This window comes from Lepus europaeus, chromosome 3 (genome assembly GCF_033115175.1).
Source record: "Lepus europaeus isolate LE1 chromosome 3, mLepTim1.pri, whole genome shotgun sequence".
Taxonomy (NCBI): domain Eukaryota; kingdom Metazoa; phylum Chordata; class Mammalia; order Lagomorpha; family Leporidae; genus Lepus; species Lepus europaeus.
The window spans coordinates 83,388,705-83,394,653 of NC_084829.1; the positions used below are offsets into that span (position 1 = coordinate 83,388,705).

At 40.7% G+C, this 5,949-nt stretch overlaps 1 pseudogene; it reads right to left on the minus strand.

Moving 5' to 3' along the window:
* Positions 1-2,973: 2,973 nt before the first annotated feature.
* LOC133757198 (U4 spliceosomal RNA) lies at positions 2,974-3,099 on the minus strand (annotated as a pseudogene).
* Positions 3,100-5,949: the final 2,850 nt, after the last annotated feature.

Here is a 5,949-nt window from a genome sequence, read left to right on the forward strand (position 1 = left end):
CTGGATGTTCTAAAAAGCACCTGAGAAACCTGCCCACTTTAACCTATGACTGAGAAAACTAGAAGATGCAACTGACCACCATTTAATTAATAATGTACACAATTTGAGTGATGCATTATAATTTTAAGCAGTTATAATTTACATTTTATAGAGAATAAGAAATCTACATTTATTTCTGTAGAATTGGTTATTTTTCTAAGCTATGGAAAGGTATACAAGAGATTGAAAATGGGTACAGTTTTGTGTATAATTTATAATTGAAGTAAATCTAATAGAACTGTCACATGTTTTTGAGTGTGAGAGAAACAAGAACAGAGGACTGTAGATTCAGAAGGTTATTTTTGTGATTCATCCTGAAGTGTCACCTACCTAAGAATGACAAACATAAGTGACCACTATTTAAGCGTCTGTATTATCCTGCATCTTAAACTTTTTGGTCAATTTTCAGGCTCCTAGAAATAACCCAGGTTCAGGGATCAACGTGGCTGACTCTCATACAGCAAAATTGTACTTTTATCCATTTCATTTCCTGAGTTCCCCAACATAAGCATCCATCTAGCCCCACTACAATTTTTACTTAACTTTCTCTGTCCTGACAGAGATCGTACAGGTGATTTCCTGAAAGAACCATGGGACAGGGAACCAAAAGAAACCTCACAGAACTGCCATGAGCCCAAACACCTGCTTTAAAATAGCATGATATTGAGCAAGTCAGTGACTTCTCAAGAGCCTCAGGTCTCTGTCAAATATTGTTATCAATCCAAAAGGCTACAGATCTCAAGGATTAAGTGATTTGATGTATAGGCAAACTCCTGCCTGATTTAAAGTAGTGCATTGCTTTGAGATGTTATCAGATACTGTCTTATTCTTATATTTTGTGTATTTCACCAGGGAAGAGATCTCGTTTTGTTCTCCCTGAAGCTTCTAATCTCTAGATGCTATGGGCCAGAAATTATACAATTCTGTTGTCACACACATCCAGAGTGGTATCTAAAACCTATTTTGTGACTGTCTCTGATCCAACAGATTCTAGTACTTATAGCCATTTCCCACAGCTGACCCCTAAGAAGTCTTATTTTAAGAAATGTGGCTGAGGGGCCGGCGCCGTGGCGCACTAGGTTGATTCTTTGCCTGCGGCGCTGGCAACCCAGATGGGCACTGGTTCTAGTCCTGGCTGCTCCTCTTCCAGGCAGCTCTCTGCTGTGTCCCGGGAGGGCAGTGGAGGATGGCCCAAGTGCTTGGGCCCCTGCACCCACATGGGAGACCAGGAAGAAGCACCTGGCTCCCGGCTTCGGATGGGCGCAGTACTAGCCATTGCGGCTACTTGGGGAGTGAACCAACAGAAGGAAGACCTTTCTCTCTCTCTCTCTCTTTCACTGTCTGTGACTCTGCCTGTCAAATAAATAAATAAAATCTAAAATAGAGACTGTCATTTTCCAAAAAAAAAAAAAAAAGAAAGAAACGTGGCTGATAGAAATGCTTTTTTACTGCTGTCGTTTGCAACAAAATGGATGAAACGGGAAAACATTATACTTAGTGAAATAAGCCAGTCCCAAAAGGAAAAATACTATATGTTCTCCCTGATCTGTGATAACTAATAGAGCACCTAGAAGGTAATCTATAGAAGTGAAATTGACACATGGAAATGCAATGACTTTGGATAGCCCTTGTCTCGACTGTTGAGAAACAGTTTTTTTTCATACTATTTGTTGAACTCTTAATTTAGTATAGAGTCAATTGTATTTGTATAAAGCTAATTAAAAATAGGTCAGTAAAAAATGAGAATGGGAATAACATAGGAAGGAGGAAGAGGAGTGGGAGTGTGGGTGGGAGGGCAGGTAGGGTAGGAATAATCACCATGCTCCTAAAAGTTGTATTTATGAAATGCATGAAGTTTGTATTCCTTAAATAAAAGGTTTCTGGAGGGGGGAAATAAATGCTCTTAAGGTAGGGTCCTTGGGCTATTGGGAAGCCTAGAAAAGACAGAGGTGGACTGATGTAGACTTTAGGGGCAGGTGAAGCCTAGAAAAGACAGAGGTGGACTGATGTAGACTTTAGGGCAGGTGCACAGTAGATGCTCCCTTTCAGTGGGAGACTTTATTTTGCTTTATTTGCTTACTGAGGATCACGTCTCAGCCTTTTGGCTAAGATCTAGTTTAGCTTCTGAGGATGTATTTCTCTTTGCGGCAAACTAGAGGGTAGATAATCTTTGGAGAATGTAGAGGATACTGCCTAAGTGTTCTCAGAGGGGCCATAGCCCCCTCAAATAGGGCATGGAGGCAGTCCTGTCACTGATCATGCAAGCTCGGTGAAGGCACACTCTCCCAATGGAATGCAGCAGCAGTAGGCAGAAGGGCAATCATTTACAGGGGTGCTTAATGAAAGAATACTGGTTTTGGGAACCCGTGGCAGTAATCAAAATGATTGTGATGATACCGTCCTGGTCATGAAGCATGGAGACGTAATTATCCAGTATTCTCTTTCTAATGATGTGTGCTTCTTAAAGTTTTATCTGGCCTATGTGCTTTGGGTCCCATGCACCTGTTTGTATTCCCCTCAATAAAAAATACTGGCAAATAGCTCTCTGGAGGCACTCTTCTGATGGAGGCTCCCGTGCCTTGTCTTTTCACTTGAAAACCCAACAGGAGACAAACCTTATAAAATTATGCAAGTGTCACTTTCTGCTTCTTAATCATTGGGCTATATGATGTAATTTTCTATTTTTGTATACTATATTTCAATGACTATTATATTCTCCTGGATCATAGGTTCTCTGTTGCCCTTGACCAAGCTCCTTCCAGAAGGAGGCACCAGAATGTTCTTCCAATTATATTTATAGGTTAATGCTTACTAGTTTTTTTTTTCTTTTCCTTTTGCAATGATACACAGACTTGACTAGAACTGACAAGTATAAAGAACAACTTCAGTAAGAACCACTAAATTATTTCTTTTCAGTCTCCAACCAAAACTGCTCAGTATTAATTAATATCAAATAGTCACACAATTTGAAAGGATACATTATTAGGAAAAGCTTTCAATTAGCAATAATTGCACCTTGGATAAACCTCATTGGCTACGAAACTGCCACTGCGCAAAGCTAAAAGGAATCATTAAGATTCTTACTGTAGAAAATATGGATTTATCCTTAAACACCATTGTAAATAGACAATCTTAGCAGAGGAAAGACAAACTCATAATAGCTACTGTTTAGCTTTTATGACATTGTAGACACTATTCTCTGGCCTCTTGTGCCCATTACTTCAACTTACTAATGAAACATTTTTCTAGGTAGGCACAATTATGACCATATTTTATAGAAGCTGATTAATAGAAAAGTGAAGAAACATGTGCATGTCACACAGATGGTGGGTGATAAACTGGACTGTTTCCCTCAGACGTGTCTCCAGAGCCAGTGCTTACAACTGCTGCTTTGCTGATTTGTAGCAGGTGTAAGTCACTGGAGAGACTTTAGATCTGAGACAAGGCACTCAGAGAGGGCCTATCTCTGTCAGCTGCAGTTTATCACCCCTTCAATTTTCACACTCAGACCCATCTGGCAACTAAACCCATCCTGAGGTGGGCAAGAAGCCTAATAGCTTGGGTTGCATGGGTAGATACAGATTAGTTCATGCTGGATTGGTACAGACCCAGCATCCCTGCAGTGAGTTCAAAGTATCCACTACCCTCAACCTTAGCCTCCCCTAATCATTGTTTTATCACTGTTGGGTGAGGATTCATTTCCATTCTTCTACATTTACTTCATATCCCTGAGAATGGGACTGCTCTGAACTCTATCCAGCTCCTCTGTGGCCCTGAGTATGGTCTACCTCTTGCCAGCTATCATGTGAGGAAGGTGATAATACCAGACTTGTCTCCCAATTCACTCAGCCATTGACTGCAATTCTGCTATGAATAGCTTAGAACCCTGGCACCCATGTTTGGCTTGATTTATCCTGGCTACTCATGACCTACCATGTCCATTTGGCCTCATTGACTAACGAATGAACTCATCCAACTGATAAATGCCATTATAGGAGCCCTCCTTTATTACCTGAGTCAGATTTTACTGCTCACTTACTCCTTATTTCCATTCCCCTCTCTTTCTTATAAACTTTTGTCATAGCATGCCTTGTGTTCTGGCCTGCCAGAATTAGGCCACTATTTCCTTTACACAGATACTTGTGGCCAAGGTACTGTCAGTTCCAGGGAGTTATTCAAGTTCTTCACTGACTGTGAAGTCAGTATTTCTTGGCATTACCTGGATATTCTGGGAGCTTATCTTGACCTGGATCCTGGAGCTCTCACATCTCCCATGTACTCTCATTATGCTGTCCTTTCCTTACCTCTTCTTCCTCATGTCTTGGGGCTCAGCTGATGATTTGAGTGACAATGGATTATTCAGATAAACCAGAGTCGGTGCATTTTTAACATGTTATGGAGGAGTCTTACTGGATAATGCAGCAATGAAAGTATTTTAAAATTGGAAAAAAATCAAACTAAATTAGAAAATTAATTTGAAAAAAAAATTATGTAGGTTCTCTGTCTTTAATGTGCTGTACATTGCTATTTAATGCTATAATTAGTAATCCAATGGTAGTTTTTTCACTTTATGTTGCTATATGGGCAAAATGTTGAAATCTTTACCTAATATATACTAAACTGATCTTCTGTATACAAAGAGAATTGAAAATGAATCTTTACATGAATGGAAGGGGAAAGGGAGTGGGAAAGGGGAGGGTTGCGGGCGGGAGGGAAGTTATGGGAGGGTAACCCATAAGCTGTACTTTGGAAATTTATATTCATTAAATAAAAGTTTAATAAAAAATATTTACAAGTGAAACAAATTCTTCTAAAACTTCTAATTTATTTTATATTTTTAAACCTTATTCCAATGTACTTTATTAGATTGAAAAATGAACAAAAATTCTTTGGTGTTTCTCCCATCAAACTCTTCCCTTGAATCTGAGCTTAGATCTATGCTTTGCTTTGCTTCACAACAGGAGGATTGAAAAGCACTGTGTACTGGGTTCTTTCTGCCCTTAGGAACCCAGGGCAAACCTTCTGGAGTATGAAATGTCTTAGCCAGGTCCCCTAGCAACCAGCTTGCCATTTGCCAGACAAGCGAGTAAAGCCATCTAGAACCACCTAGCCCTAGCTAAGCTACTTGCAGATTTTAGAGACCAGCTGTCCCATCCCAGATCAGAAGAACCATTCAACGAACCTGCACATGGAAAATATTTGTGATTTTGTTTAAGCCACTAAATTTTGGCATGATTTGTTTTACACCAAAGACTGATGGATGCAGTATTACCTCAGATGATGCCCATGATTGCTCTATGGTGAGGACAAGTTAAATAACTTGAACTAGACATTCAATTTTTAAGTGACAGAGCCAAGACTATGACTCAAGTGAGATCCCAGCTCTTGAATAAGTCAGGTCTCTACCACACCCTCTGCTACTCAATCTGCTAGAGGAGTATATGGCAAGATCATATGGGCTGTTGCCGTGGCTCACTAGGCTAATCTAGGGTTCTATTCCTGGTTGGGGCGCCGCATTCTGTCCCGGTTGCGCCTCTTCCAGTCCAGCTCTCTGCTGTGGCCCGGGAAGGCAGTGGAGGATGGCCCAAGTGCTTGGGCCCTGCACCCACATGGGAGACCAGGAGGAAGCACCTGGCTGCTGGCTTCAGATTGGCGCAGTGCTGGCAGCAATGCGCCAGCCGCAATGTGCCAGCTGTAGCGGCCACTTAGTGGGTGAACCAACAGAAAAGGAAGACCTTTCTCTCTGTCTTTCTCTCTCACTGTCTAACTCTGCCTGTCAAAAAAAAAAAAATCATATGGAATAATGCAGCCTTCAAATGGAAATAGCCTTAGAAAGAACCTAGTTGTCCTAATCTGTTTCCTGCTGCTATAACAGTATGATAGTTTGGTAATTTATAAGGAAATATATTT